Here is a 16,140-nt window from a genome sequence, read left to right as displayed (position 1 = left end):
TCAGGAGTTGAGCGTCTGCCTTTGGCTCAGGGCATGATCCCGGAGTCCCGGGATCGAGTCCCGCGTCGGACTCCTCACAGGGAGCCTGCTTCTCCCTCTGCCTGTGTCTCTGCCTCCCTCTCTGTGTCTCTCATGAATAAATAAATAAAATCTTTTTTTTTTTTATAAAAAGAATGCTTTGGGCTGCAAGTGACAGAATTTATGACTCAAACTACTTTTTAGTCAGTCTTGTTTCACACTACAAGGAAGGCCAGAGGCAGGGTGGACAGATCCAGCAGCTCACTGATTGCTTCAGGGACCCAGGTATCCCTGTCCCTCTTCTCCGTTGTCCTCAGTGTGAGTGCCATGCTAAGGACGGTCCCCTGAGGTTGAGGTGGCCACCAGTGGCACTCGGGACTGTGTGAGAGAACCAACCAACCATGGCACATATATCCTCAGGGACAGTGGCACAGTCTGGACCATGAACAGGTATCAGGGGTCTTACTAGCTTAGGGCAGAGTTTTCCAAACTTTCTCAGTGACAGCACCCATAGTGCCTCAGAAATTTTCATGGCATCCTAGACTAAAAGAAAATATCTAACAGTTTTCCTTACTAATTACTTAGGCACCAACTAGTGAGGTGCAAAATTAGTAGTAATTTAAAAAATTAATGCCCGTAAATTGGAAAAAGTCCTCTTTTAAAAAAATGATTTTATTTATTTATTTGACAGAAAGAGAGAGAACAAGCAGGAAGAGTGAGACAAAGGGAGAGCGAGAAGCAAGCTCCCCACTAAGCAGAGAGCCGGATACAGGGCTCGATCCCAGGACCCTGAGATCATGACTTGAGCTGAAGGCAGATGCTTAACTCCTCTTTTTACAGCATTCTTAATTAACCATAGTTATTTACTAAAGGGATGTGTGTGTCTGTTGGGCACTACACAGTTTCCCCAACCTGGGAGTTAGACTGGAGCCCACCATTCTTTTTTCCCCCTACATTGATTTTTGTGCAATTCTTGCTTTTTATGATAGCAGCGCAAAAAACCTGACTTTACTGAGATACGAGGTCATTAATGAGCTCAAAAGTACCTTGAGCTAGTAGTTTCTGTGATTCTGACAGATGTCACTGTGTTTCCCTCGAAGCTAAAATATCACTTGGTGCTACAGTAAATTCACTGACACACCTTGGGGCACCTTCGTGCATGGTTTGGGAACCATGCGCGGAGGATAATTATTGTGCCTCTAGGATGCTGGCCTGAGAGAGATAAATACCTGAATAAAATTAGGGTTCTGTTTTGAAAGAAAGGGAGCAACTGGGTGCCGGATTGGTAACAGAATCCACTGAAGGGGACTTTACACCTGTTGCCTGAATGTGGAATTTCAGCCATCAAGGAAAGAGAACTACCTTCTTCTAGCAGCTACTTCCTGATGCTGCCCACTGCAGATGCTTAATTCCTGTTACACAGAGTCATTTCACTTGATTTCAGTAGGTGACTCTGTTAACACATCAGTAACTGGCTCAGATTCTTCACCTCTTTTTGTCACAGGCTAGTGAAGCCTCTGAGCCCTTCCCAGAAAAATGAGATGGAGGAAACTAATGTTCACGTGCTGCTTGGGCCCTAATTCACTTTGCCATTTTAGGTACATTTTCTGACCACCCTCAACCTCAGTTTCTGGTTGAGGTCTATGAAATGCTGAGAGGCACTCCCGCACGGCCTCCTCCAGGGCCTCCTCCTGCCCTGGAGTCAGGGCTTCTTCTCGCTGCTGAGAGAACTGGGGTGCTGAGGACACCTGTTGACTAGAGCCTAAGTGTCCCCTGAGCCAACCACCTGTTCATCCTGGCAGGTTCTGGCTTGAACAGGTGGCTGCCCCTGGTAACAGGGCACATCTCTGATCCTGGCCTTTTTCTCTCTCTCCGTTAGGATTCTGTCCTGATCTCACTGCCAGCCTCCACCACCTGGAGCCAGATCCCTGCTCCAGGCTCCCCAGAACCCAGAGGAAATGTCTGCACGCTGAGTCAGCGAAGCCCGCAGGTACAGTTTCTCTTGGCCACTCCACGGGCTTATCAGAGTGCAGTGTCCTTGTTCCCCAGTGAGTGAGTTCAGACAATCTCTTTCCGGAGATTATGTTCCCAAGCCTCTGTGCAGCCTGGGGCTTTGATAACCACCTGGTGAAGCGGCCTTCAACTCCCCTCCTGGGGAAGCTTTGTGTCACGTTTCGGAGCTGACTGCCTGAGGGGTACTGCATGGCCAGACCTGGGGGTCAGATGTCAGATGAGCAAGTGCTGGTCACTGCCTGGGCCAGACAGGGACAGGGTCAGGCAACTGCCAGGTAACTCATGCCCTGTGGGCTGGGAGCATTTGCTCTCTCTCCTTGCTGGATGTGTCAACCTTAGAGAACCTCCTTTGATTGCGTTGGGGTTTATGCTCTACAGCAAGCAAGAGTGATCCACCTGTCAGACTTTTTGTGTGCTATTCACTTTGTGTCAGGCACTGTTTTAAAAGGTTTCAGTATATAATTATATCTAATCCTCATGATAACTTGATATAGGTCATTTAATTTCCTTCATTCCCATTTTATAGAGTATAGGATTGAGACAGGCCAGTTACATAACTTCCCAAGAGCATGCTATTGGCAAGTGGGAGGGCTGGGCTATGAGATGAGACAATTTGGGAGCCGAGTACGGATCCCTGCTTCCTCTACTGCCGGCCTCTGCCAAGGGCTGGGGGCCCTTGTAGACCACCCAATTCCAGCGTCCTGCCTGACCAGTGAAGACCCTAAGGCCTGTGTTCATCCAGCTCACAGTGGCAGAGATTCTGAGACTTGCTCTTTTGATCTCCTGGGCCCAGAGCTCTTTCCAAAGATGTTTATAGTTTTCTTTATTTTGTGGGGAAAGTGGCCTTTGAGTGGTGGGGAAGACGGGGTAATGTTTGGTGCTTGGAAACCCCAGAATTGATAGTGGTGGCAAAATAACTGGATTCACAGCAACAAGGTCTGTGGGTTGAGGGCTCCTCTATCATTGGCACCGAGCACAGAGTGGTGAATTCTCTGTTTATCAAGTGTAAACTGGTTCAGTCCTCTCAGAGAAGGTTGGGTAACAGAGACCAAGACCCCTAGAAATGTTCCTACACTTTCCCCACCAGTGCCACTCTTAGGAATCCGTCTCAGGGCAATCTTTTGAAATACAGGCAAAGCTTTTCATGTCATCACTTTTGCAATACCACAAAACAAACTAGGGGAGTGCTCATATAAACCCTGGCTCAGTCCAGTGAAGGAAGACCATGCAGCCTTTAAAAATGGTGTTTACAAAGAGAGTCTGATGGAACAAGAGAAAGCCTGCAGATTTAAGCCTGCAGAGCAGAGGATGTTGCTCCAGCTTACCCTCGCTGGAAGAAGAAGTGTGCATACCTGGGTGGGTTGGGGTGGCTCCTTCCTGCAGCCAGCTGAGCTGACTTTGCCTGTTGCTTGGGGTGGGCCCAGGAAGGAACAGGCACATTGAAAGGGCGCCCCAGCTGGCTGGCCAAGACTTGACCTGTAGTTGGGCTTCCCTTCATCCCTTCTGTAAAGCCAAACAAAGTCCATGTTGCCCTGGGAAGTGCTGCACTTTGAGTGGGTGGGAAGAAGCAGAGGCTCCAGGCCAGATGCATTCTGGTTTAAAGTACAGAGAGATGGCTGGAGAGTCAAGGGCAACCTCCTACATGGTCCAGGACTCCCAGTGGGTCCAAAGCTCCGGGCTTTGGACCACCAAATCCAAGCCACGACTCTCCCTGGATACCCACCTCCTGTGGAACTGAGGGTCCAAATGGCTTGCGCCCCAGGCAGGCCACTGGCTTAGAGAGTGAGGGGACAGGGCCGACACATAGGAGATGTAGCCTTCAGCAGAGTGGACTCCAAAGGCCCTGCTGCATCATTCATAATCATATCTTCTGTCTATTGCGTGCTTGTCTTGCTGTGGTGCGCCCTGTCCTGGGAACTACTCAGATGTCTACACAGAGGTCAGTTGGATGAACAGTTGGAGCAGCCTGGGACCCGCCCCAACCCTTGGTCTGCTGCCTGGGGGAATCAACCATGACCAGCAGGGAAGGGTGGGGAGTAGGAGCTGGCCTCCAGAAGAGCCACAGGGTGCTGAGGAAGGCCCCTGAGGAGCCAGCGGAGGGACTCTCCACGTGGCAGGGTTGACAGTGAGGCTCCACTGGGTGGAAACCTGAGCTGTCCATGGCTCTCCTCTGTTCATGTGATTCCTGTGTTCTGCTCATTCCTGAGCCTCCTCTCCACCCACCCACAGACTCACGGCCAGATTGGTGTCTTTGGCACTGTGCAGATGTGCACATGGGCCCCACGCTGCCCCCCACTCGCCCTGGCTGCCTTGGTCTCCACGCTGGAGTCTGACTCACCCCCCCAGGAGCAGTCTCGGGTTTCTTCTGCTGGATCTCGCCAGGACTGTTCTCTCTCCGTGGTGGCTGGACTGGCCCGCAAAGCTATGCCTGGCATGTGTGTGGTCACGGGACAGTTACGGAGTTACTTGGTGCTGGTTATTTTGGTTTTGCGTTTTGTTTGTTACTGTTTCTTAATGCTGCTTAGATGAGGCAGAGATGTGGTTATGTAAAAAGAGTAAGGACTTTAGGCCGTCAGTGGCAAGAAAACTCCCAGTGCAGGGCCTCAGTCCTTCTACCTATTTTATCGTAGTAGCTACTGTGTACTGAGTGCTTACTGTGTACCCCGCCCACCCTCATCATGTTTCCCCTGATTCTCAAAACAACCCTAGGAAGTATGCATTTTTTGGGTCACTCATTCACTACACAACTCTTGGACTAGTTGTCACCACCCGCCCAGCATTCTTACCACCCCTACTATAAGGTGAGTGACCTAGGCTCAGAGAGGCTCAGCAACTTGCCAAAGCACTCAAGGCAAGGAATGAAGGGAGGTGAGGGAGGATTGAGGGGTGTGGGCTCAGATCTAGGGAGGCCGGTGTTTGTCAGGCTGGCGAGGTTGGGGATTGCTGCTGAGTATGAGACCCTCAGGAACACGACTTAGAACAAGCAGGGATATATGTGTGTCTGATGATTTATTGGGAAGGGACATGGCTCTGGAAGTATCCACGCGCCCTGAGTAATGAGCCTGGGGTCTGCTGCAGATGAGCCCAGTTCATTCTAAAGGCTCCCCAGACTTGCACTGAATGAACACTGAGGCTGAATTTGAAATCATGAAATTTGTTTTATTGGATTTGACTTTCTAAAAAGCTCCCTGTAAGGCTCAGATTACTCCCAGCCCCCATTTCCATCCAACGTTCTTAGCGGACACGTACCAGGTGCTTGAGCCTGGGCCTGCCGCTCTGGGGAGGGAGGGAGAGAGAAAGAGCAAGTGTGGGGCCTGCACACAGGCAGAGGGGACGAGACCAGCATGTGTTTCCATGCACCATGGGCTGGAGAGCTCACGGGTGACTTCATGGAGGAGGTGGCCCCTGACTTGGGCCTTAAAAGTAGGGTAGGAGCCAGACTGGTGAGACAGAGGTAAGGACATGCAGGGAGAAAACACAGCAGGACTAACGGAGGGGACAGTTTTACGCGCAGTTGTTGTGGGCCAGGGACTAACTTGAATGGCGTGGAGGACAGTGGGTGTACTTTTTTCCTTTCCAGTTATTGAGCTGTGATTGACAGATACCCCTGTATAGTTTAAGCATAATGACTTGACTTTCATATATTGTGAAATTATGACAACAATAAATTTAATGTTCATCATCTCATACAGACACAAAAAAGAAATAAAAGAAAAAATGCTTCTTTCTTAGTGATGAGAACTCTTAAGATCGACTCTCTTAACGACTTTCAAATATGCCATAGAGCAGGGCTAGCCATATAGTCATCTTATGCTTGACCACCGTGGTGCTTATTCACCTTCTACGTGGAAGTTTGTCCGTTTTGGCCACCTTCCTGCAGTGCCTCTCTCACTGCTCCTGCCTCCCTCCAAGTCTGAGTTCCTTTTCTATGACTTTGATTTTTTTTCTTTTTTTCAGATTCCACATGTAAGTGAGATCAATACAGTAACTGTCTTTTTCTGTCTGACTTATTTCAGTGAACATAATGCCCTCAAAGTCCATTCATGTTGTCACAAATGGTAGGATTTCCTTCTTGCATACAGCTGAATAATATTCCATTGTATATATCTACCTCAACTTCATTATCCATTTGTCCATGGACACGTAGTGGTTTCCATAGCTTAGCTGTTATAAATAACACTGCCGTGAGCATGGGGGTGCAGATATCTCTTCGACATAGTTGATTTCATTTCCTTTGGATGTCTTTCCAGAAGTGGAATTTCAGTTGAATTTGTAAATTTTTTAAGATTTTATTTATTTATTCAGGAGAGACAGAGAGAGGCAGACATAGGCAAAGGGAGAAGCAGACTCCATGTGAGGAGCCTGATGTGGGACTCGATCCCAGGACCCCCAAAGGCAGATGCTGAACCACTGAGCCACCCAGGCATCCCTATTTGTAAATTTTTGAAGTACCTCCGTACTGTTTTCTATAGTGGCTGCACCAGTTTACATTCCCACAAGTGATGCACGAGGATTCCCTTTTTCCCCACATCCTCACCAACATTTGTTATCTCCTGTCGTTTTTGTGGTAGCCATTCTCAATAGGCAGGAGGTTTTGATTTACATTTTCCTAATAGTGGTGTTGAGCACCTTTTCATGTGCCTCTTAGCCTTTCATATATCTTTTTTTGAGGGGAAATATCTATTTAGTTCTTTCCCCTTTTATTTTTTCTTGATTTAAATTTATTTTTTATTAGCGTTCAATTTGCCAACATGTAGAATAACACCGAGTGCTCATCCCATCAAGTGTCACCCAGTCACCCCCACCCCCCGCCCACCTCCCCTTCCACCACCCCTAGTTTGTTTCCCAGAGTTAGGAGTCTTTCATGTTCTGTCTCCCTTTCTGATATTTCCCACTCATTTTTTCTCCTTTCCCCTTTATTCCCTTTCACTATTTTTTATATTCCCCAAATGAATTCATTCTCTTCCCTTTTAAAAATTTGATTACCTGGGGTATGTGTTCTTTGAAAGCTTAATCTAAGATGTTCCTGCTGAGAAGGAAAAGCAGAGTCCCAGATCTCATATGAAGAGTAGAAAAAAACCTGTCTTGAATTTCTTGCCACCCACTCCCACCTGAAAAATCATACCTGGAATCCCTTTCGGGTGAACTGCCCATTCTCTTTCAATTACCCACAAAGATTAAGAGGTAGTATGACAGGGTGTGAGGTCAGCCTCCAGATCAGAGAGTTCTAGTCCTGCCTGAGCCATTTCTCAGTGCTGTACCGTAGGCATATTGTTTAGACTCCCTGCATCTTATTTTACTTAGCTATTTAAAGGAGATGATGATAACTTCTATTTCACCCAGTTGTTGTGAGGATTGAGTGAGATATAACACTAGAGGTCCCAGTGTCTCTGCAGCTCAGATTGTGCAGAGCATATTCAAGGAAGCCTGGTTCGCAAGCCAAAAGTAATTTAAAAAATATTTCAGTCTTCATGCATGTCTTGAAGAACTTAACAGGAGAGCCATTCTGTAGCTCTCAGAGTGATTCTCAAAGTCACTCTCCTTTTCCCTCAATTCTCCTGCACCTGCCGCAAAAATCCTCACTCACCAAAGGGCTTTTCTGTTCTTTCCCTAGTGATTATAGCTGAATTGCATCATAATGTGGCAAGTGGAGTGACCCAGTGAATGCTCATACATTGGTTGTGTGTGTGTGTGTGTGTTTGCGTTGTTACAGAAATAGTGCTTATAAAGCACTTAGCACAGAATCTGGCTCTTTAAGACCTCAATGCATTCTGTTATTAATAGGAAATACTGTGGGGGCGCCTGGGTGGCTCAGTCACTTAAGCATCCAACTCTTTATTTCAGCTGAGGTCAGGATCTCAGGGTCCTGAGATCGAGTCCCACATTGGGCTCCCTGCTCTGCAAGGGAGCCTGCTTGTCCCTCTCCCTCTGCCTGCTGCTCCCTCTGCTTGTGCACTCTCTCTCCCTCTGTCAAATAAATAAATAAATAAAATCTTTTTAAAAATAGGAAGCATTGTGAAAGCACATAGTAACCGTTCAAAAATTGGAGCTCAAAAATATAATTATCTAATACAAATAAATAGTACTTTTTCTCCTAAAAATATTAAATAACTGAAAACTGTTATTTAAACCTTGAAAACTTGAAAAAAGTAACTCCCCTAATGTTTTAGTTCCATCGATCTGCTTCCTGAAATAGTGTCTGTGGATTGGCAAGGGAAGTTCTCTCCCCTGGCCAGCTCTGGCAGCCTTTCTGGTTCCGTTTGCCACTCCTTGTCCCCCAAACCTCAGTGAGCACTGCTCCAGGCACAATTCAGGGAGCTCTGAAGCTGGAAGGGACTTCTGGGATCCTTGGCTTCCAGAACAGGGGCCACCAGAAAGGAATTCCAGGTGGGAGTGGACAGGCAAGAAGTCCCAAGTCACTTGCCACTTGTGTTTATTGGAGTTGGTTGGAATCTTAGCTGAGAATTGTGTGAGGACAGAGGAGAGATGGACAGTACAGAACAAGAGCCATTCATTCATTCATTTATTCATGAGTACCTGCTAATTATGGCAGACTGTCATTTCCAAAGATAGCCACACGTCTATATTTCATGCTTTTCAAGCATGCCTACATGCTTTTCTTACAGTGTGACTGCCACTCTTCCCCCTGAGAAGCGGGTACCTACGTTTATTCCCCTTCAATCTGAAAGGGTGTATGTGGCTACCTTAAGCAACAGAGTACAGCAGAAGTAATGCTATGTGACATAATATTAAGTTATAAAAATGGTACAGATATTTCTTGTTTGTCTGACTCTCTGTCTCTTCTTGGATGCTTGCCCTTGGCACCCAACCACCCAGAGGAAGCCTAGACCACATGGAGGGACCCAGCTAGTACTTGGTCAATAAGCAGCATCAACTACCAGCCGTTGTGAATAGTCCTTCAGATGGTTCTAGAGTTTAGTATAAGGCCCTAGATGCTGTGGGTGTGATGTCCCTGCTGTGGTAAATTCCTGGCCTCTGGAGATGTTGGATACAATAAATAATTGCTGTTTTGAGGCACTGATTTTTGGGATAGTTTGTTATGCAGCGATAGATTGCTGATACATAGGCTCTGTGGGGAGGCTGGGCCCACAGAGTGGAAGAGTCGTCAGGGTCTCTGGGGAGATCTCTAAGTAAGCAGACAGCAGTTCTCTTGCTCGATAAGGCAGGATAGAGAGAAATGCTGAGGATGTATGTCAAATTCCCCTGGGGCAGTGGGGTGAGGACTCAGAAAGGCTTTTTGGAAGAGGTGACACTTTAGTTTGCTCTGAAAGGGCGGGTGAGAGTTAGGCAGGGAGAGGATGGAAAATGGGGAAGAGTGTGGGGAGAACCTGAACGAGGGCCAGATCCCTGGGAGATGGCTTTCAGGGAGTTATCTGGCTTTTCTCACTTGCGCCATGAGTGATGGGTCTCTTGAAGAAATGACCATAGTGTGGGGCCTCACACCTGGCACAGGGCCTGGCATCTGCCAGGGCACATCAGGACTGTGGCCTCAAAACCCAGTGCCCAGCCAGGTTCTGGGCCCAGGCAAGGTGCGGGGCAGTGGCCCCACTGACAACAGTGGGGATCTCTCCTGGACTCTGAAGGGTCAGCTTCTGAAGGGACTGGCAGCCGGCAGTGGTGAGCGGAGGGTCAGCAACCACAGCCAACGCACTGGGCTGGCACTGGGAACTTTCAAAATGGTGCCCTGCTCAGGGGGCAAAGGTATTTTTAAGATGAATCACAGCATCAGTGATCTGACCTCCTTAAGATGCTTCTGGTCACTCCTCGTGATCCAGCGGCACTGCATGAACTACCCTTCTCTGAACATAGCTTCTCCCCAGTTTTCTTGAGTTTTGTCCTTCTCCATTTTCACCTCATTCCTCACTTTAGGCATCTCCTCCTCTGGGAAGACCTCAGAGATGCCCCCAGGCTCCTTAGGACTGACACCCCCCCTCTGTCACAGCCCGGAGATGAGGGGATGTCCTGGCCTGCTTACTCGTGTGCCTCCCCGACTAGGCTTGGAACAGTGGGGTATTAGAGTAGGTGGGCTTGGGGTGTCTGTGCCTTTGTGTATCTATGAGTATCCTGCATTTTGGGTCTGTGTGTCCTCTCTAGGTACGTGTGCTTGCATATGTCTCCGGGTGTCCATGTGTGTCTAATCCTGGATGTGTCCATATGTAACTTCTGTGACTGCGTGCCTGTGTGGGTTGCGTGCCTGTGTAGAGATGCTCCCTCTGGGCTGAGAGCGGGGGGTAGAGGCAGTCACCAGTCAGGAGCCAGCCAGCTATGTCTTCGTGGAGTCTTTTGCCTGCCAGCCTCCCAGGACAGCCAGCTCCAGCCCAGCAAGACACTCTGTGCCCTCTCTTCCAAGTTAGGACGTGTGACACAGACACAGCCACGGCCCTGCCCACCCTCCATCCCCCCCCTGCCTGGGTGGTGTGCATGTAGACATGGCCAGCATCTCCCTGGTCTCCGTGCTGCTCAGTAAGGAATGGATTATAATTCCTGGGCAGGCTGCATCTGCAACCAACTTGAGGGAAATAATTGTTGAGCGAGTTGAAAGAAAAAAAATCGTAGCAAGGAACTTCAATCCAGCCAGCCATCCGTGTCATTAAATTAGGCTAATCTAAATCCTCAGAGCCTAATTTAGCAGCCTCCAAGGCCAGCTGAAGCCTTACCCTACATGGCTCTCTGGAGTTCCCAAGACAGTGTCCCCAGCAGAGGTGAGCTTCGGGGGACACGGTGGGCAGTGGCTTCGTGGCCTGAGGACACGCAAAGCTCTGATGGACACCAGCTGCTCCTAAGGACCTGGCTGTGCAGGACTGAGCTGGGGGACAGGCGGGGTTCTTGCTGGCCCTGCCCCTGCGCCAGTCTCCAGCAGCCCCCGGGGCCTCATCTGTGCTGGCCCAGCGCACAGGGCTGTTAGCAACATCAGCAGGGAGGGGCTGGCATGGGGCTGAAGCTGAATTCCCTCAAAGTCACCTTAGCCTTGCTCCTCTGAGCTACATTTCTTGTCAACACCAATCAGTGGGTGAATGGAAGAAAGAATGCAAGAGCAGTCTGTGCTATAAAATACTACTTTTGTAATGACTACAGTGAATCATTCATTCCTTCACCCGTTTAGACACTTTGGGATTCATTAATTCAACCATTGGTCCCCTCTGTTATTCATTTTTTTCTTAGACCCTCTCCCTCCCTCATTCCCTCTGATTTATTCATTCATTCACTGGCTCTTCCTATCCCCCTGCTTCCCTTTCTCCCTCCCTCCATCCCTCCCTCTTCCCCTCCCTTCCCTTCTTTCTTCCCTCCCTCCCTCCTTTTATTCCTAGCTTTGAGGAATTGCCTGGTAGGTGCTCATCCCAGTGGCTGGCCAGAAATGAAAAGCACTTGAGGCCTCTTGCCTCAAGGATCAGTGTCTAGGCCAGGCCCCTGAACTTGTTCCTCTTCTTCCATCCTTGCCCCTGGCTCCCCACTGCTCCCTTACTGGCATTTCTTCCCTGCTTCCCTCCCTAGGAGTGGGGGGGGGGGAGCTGATGGTGGGCTGTTGGGTGCGCCTTTGCCAGGGGCACTCAGGAGGAAAGGTGCCGAACTGACCTGATAAATGAACCAACAGGGATGTGTGGCCTGGCCCCCCTCCCCCTTTGATCAAAAGCCCCTGAACCCCTGATGACATCCCATGGCGTATTCCTCTATTAATCAGAAAAGCCTTGACAGATGTAAGCAATTTGTCTTTGGAGAGGACTGGAGGGGGGGGGGGCAAGGGGAGGGAGCCCGCTCCAGCCCCGTCAGCGTGGAGAAGATGCTGAGGGTAAGTCTTGAAATGGGGGCTGAATTCATGCATACTAAGAAGGCAGGAGAACCAAGAGCCAGGCAGATCAGAAAGAGAAGCGTTTTCATTTCAAAGCATATTTCTTCCTTGATTGAATAGGGCCCCCCCACTTCCACCACCAAACCGGGATGCTGGAATGAGGCTGGGATCCAGGGGTTAATCCCACCCAGACCCCTTCAGGGCTCAGATGCTCAGAGCAACAGGGCCTGGCAGGTGGGGTTCAGGTGTGGATTCTCTGCCAGAACAGCAGTCAGCATTCTCCGAGTGCCCTGTGGCTGCTTGGGTTCCTGCCTGCTGCTGATGGTGAAGCTGAGCCTAAAAACACCGCCAGCCAGCCAGCGAAGCCACCATGGAGCAGGTCCAGAGTTGGCCCTGGAGACGCAGAGAGGAAGTAATGTCCACTGTCCAGAACACCCAGCCTAGACCACCAGGCAGATACAGAACCCAGGAGATGAGTCTTGGCACTGGGTAGGTAAGGGAGGGAGTGGACCTGGTACAGTGGGGACAGAGAGGGGACACCAGATCGACAAGCTGGGGACACTTCACAGTGGAGGAAACATAAGCTGGGTCTTCCAGGATGAGTAGATGTGCTCACATGGGAAGGGCCTTCCCTTCTTTGTCAGTTTGGAGAACTCCTCCTCATCCTTCAAGACCCACTGGGCCGCCTCCTCTCTCAGCCTCTTCTCTTAATTCTTGAGTCAGAAACTATGTCCCACTCCTCTCTGTGTCCTAGTGGCCAGCCCAGGGCCTGCGTAAAGTAACAACAAATGTTCCCTGAAGTGAGTGGAACAGAGTTGCAGACAGTGGGAACAGCACGCACAAAGGCATGGAGGCAGGCAGGAATCAGCGTGGGGGGAGGAGACACCTCCGGCCTGTGTTCACTCGGTGGGGCTGTGGCCACACGGGGTTGTGTATCAATAGGGAACCTGAACATTGAATTGCACATCTCAGTTTTTATTCAGATATCTGGCGCCCTACAAAGGCAGCCCAAAGATTCGGCTGCCACTAAGGAGTATATACAATCTTATTCTCATTGTGGTTTTTTTTTTTAAAAAAAAAAGAGAGAGAGAGAGAGAGAGAGCTCCACAAATCCATTTAGATGCTTCAAACATAGATTTTAAATCTCGCTCTTGCAAATTTCAGAGACCAGAGCCACAGCCAGTGTTTTGATCATTTGCCTCCTTCCCTTTCCAATAAACACCTAACATACTTTGCCAAGCTTTCTGTGGTCGGGATTTACAGATCTGTGACTCACCCAAGTGAGCCAGGGAACATGAAAAGATGTCGCTGGGGAGAAATATGCAGGAAGGATGGGAGAGGTCAGCGCCTCCACCAAGCAGGACAGACTCCCACAGCTTTTCCTAATAAACAAGTTTCCAGGGCCCTTTGAATTCTTCCGGAGAGGAGAGGAACGTTAGCATTCACATGGAGGGGAGGAACATCATGGACAGTGACCACGTGGGCCTGAGCCTTAGGGGGGGTGTAAGCTCGGGCAGGAAGCAGAACTGGGAGGGGGGCTGATACCCGTGTGGTTGCTGACAGCCATCATTGAGCACCTACTGCTTGCCCATCCCGCAGAGGAGGTGCACTGTCCTGTCTGGGGTCTTGTGGCCAGTAAGCGGGGAGCTGGGATCAAAGCTGGGGTTTGTTGGTTCCAAAGAGCCTATCGTTTCGTGTTCCATGATTTGGACAGTGTTGGGTCTTTCAGGAGGGCTGTGACCTGGGGCCTCACCGGCGGACCGCTCATTGAAACATGAGCAGGACGCTCATTGATACCAAGGCTCTCAAATCAGTTCCAAAGGAGTTTGGGGTAAGAGGATTTTAAATAGGATTCACCCCAGGCTTAGGGTATCCTCTGAATGCTCTCCAACCTGCAGGGCAAATGCTCTTCAACCAGGCCCGCGCACGTGTAAGTTCCATTGCCCGTGTCCACACTGTTTCCACCACCTGCCTGAACCCCTGCGAGGCCAGTGCAGCCTCCCCCACCCCTGCACACAGCCCACTTTGGCTCCTCTGGCCTCTGTTTATGCCTTGGTCTCTAAGTGCCTGAGCATGATAATAAAAAGCTGTCCTGCTTACTCAGTGCTTTCTGGGTTAGCTCCTCAATCCTGCCAAGAGGTGGGTCCCTCTGTCTTCGTTTCTCCGATGAGACAGTGGAAACTCCAGGAGGTTAAGTAACTGGCCAGAGGTCACACAGCCAGGAAGTGATGGCAGCGATCCGAATGTCTTGTCTGTAGGACTGGAGAGCCAGTGTCCCCAGCGCCTATGCTCTTCTGTCTGCAGGCTGCCTCACACAGGCTCACTGCCCTCCTCTGGGCTGCCACTGACAGGGGTCCATCTGGCTAACCCTGGCTTCCCAGGTGAGGGGACCAGCCCCTTCATCTCCTACTGTGATTTAAACCCAGCTTTTGTAAGGCATTTTTATCATGGTCAGACCTCAGCATGTGGCTTCTGGAAGGTCATTCTTTGCATGAGGAGGCCTATGGTCATGTGCATCTGTGCACATATGTGACACCACCTGTGCATGTGACTGTGTGAGCATATGTGTGCATGTGAGTGTGTCGGTGGGCAGGGATGGGAGGCAAGAACAGAGAGGAGTGGAACAGAGCTGAGGACGAAACAGGAGATGAGAGGAGGTCTAGTGTTCCCAGGGCTCTCTGCTGCACCCAGCATGGGGCAAAAGCAGAGTGAGCACCCTGGCAGGGGTACAGAGACTGCAGGCGCTGGGATGGGCAGGCCTCTGTGAGGCAGACGCACTCCTCTATGATACACTTGGCCATGGCTTCCAGGCAGCCTGGCACAGGTTGTATAGACCCATAGGGAAAAAAGACAAGCTTCCTACCAAAGCAGGACCTGCCTTAATGATGAGGTGTGAAGAAATATAGTAAAAACTGCCATTAGCTGAGCACTTCTTATGTGCTAAGTGTGTTGTGTGCATGAATGTATGTAATCCTTATACCCTTGCAAGGGGTACATTATGAATGAGGAAACTGACCCAGAGAGGTTAAGAGACTTGCCAAGCAAGTCACAGCACACCGATGTATATGGCAATATGAATCAGATAAAGGACAGGTCTGACTTCCAGTGACCGAAGCTGAGTGCCCTCCTGGGAGTCATCAAGTCTAAGCTGGTAGGGGTGCCCCATGCCTCTGATCAAGGAGGACCCATGGGTTTCTCACTATTGGCAGAGTATGTATCAGCAATGTTGACAGAACTTTGGAGAGCTTTGTATCTGAGTCTTAAAGGTCAAGTAAAGGAGACCCCTGGGCAAGTGCACATTCTCAGCAAGCTCATCCTGCCTCTGGGTCACTGAGCTGGCCTTCCCCTTCCTTTCCTCAGTGTGATTCTTACCAAATTATTGGGGCTGAGTTCCAGGCCCACCTCATCCAGGAAGCCTTGTCTAGTTCAGCCATGTTGATCATACCCCCCAGGCATCCCCACCCTGGCCCATATGCAGGATGCTTGTGACCCAACCTGGATGATCCAACTTGGTGGAAACACCACAGCCTGGAGGCCCAGCAGAAAGCTGGCTGGAGAAAATGGAGAGGGAAGGGAGACAATGAGCCACTGTCATCTGCTGAACAAACGCAGTGGTGGGAAGCTATCAATGGCCTCTCGTTTGGAAATGAATTCTAGTCAAAGAGCTGTTACTAAGCAGGTCCTTGAAGAGTGTGCAGATGTGAATATAACCCACATACTGTTTTTAAAATGCCTCTGAACATGCATTCTAAAATGAGTGAGCTGACTTTTTTTCTCTGAAATCCCACCTACCCACTAAGGCAAAGCCACGGGGTTTGTGCTCTAGGGGAGGAGCCTAGAAGATGGTGCTCCATAGGGCAGGGAAGGAGGAAATGTCAAGGGGAGCCTCTCAGACTCCAAGGGGGAAGAAAGCCTCTCTTAGGCTTGGAAGGGAGAAGGAAAGAGAAAGAAGGCAGGAGGAGTGGTCCTGACTATATAGGTCCTCCAGTTTCCCCTACAAGCCCTCCACCCCTCCCCATGAGACCCAAGAGAAATGTGGCATAAGCTGCAGAGAAGTCTGAGGGTATTTCTGACTTCAGGGCTTATTTATGGTTCCCATGGAAGTAGACAGAAGGTTTTGATCCCTCTTAGAGAAGTCCACCATCCAGCATGGTGCCACTGCCCACAAGACAGAGTCAGCCATGGCTGGACAGGGAACTATGTGGATAGTGGATGGTCTTCTTTGGTCTTCCTCTAGAGGACTTGGGAGGTGTCCACAAGTTCCCACTGGAAGATATAGGAAGAAGAGAGCAGAACAGCTG

General features: G+C 49.7%; 1 protein-coding gene across 1 annotated transcript in view; it reads left to right on the top strand.

Moving 5' to 3' along the window:
- The window catches only part of MRPS22 (mitochondrial ribosomal protein S22), a 215,512-nt gene that overhangs the window by 145,703 nt on the left and 53,669 nt on the right, over nt 1-16,140 (top strand). Inside the window, exon 3 of the mRNA XM_072792541.1 lies at nt 1,898-2,008. The gene's annotated coding sequence lies outside the window, so the exon portion shown is untranslated. The remainder of the gene's footprint in view (nt 1-1,897; nt 2,009-16,140) is intronic.

This window comes from Canis lupus, chromosome 22 (assembly GCF_048164855.1).
Source record: "Canis lupus baileyi chromosome 22, mCanLup2.hap1, whole genome shotgun sequence".
Classification (NCBI taxonomy): Eukaryota; Metazoa; Chordata; class Mammalia; order Carnivora; family Canidae; genus Canis; species Canis lupus.
This window is presented reverse-complemented; position numbering and strand designations above follow the sequence as displayed.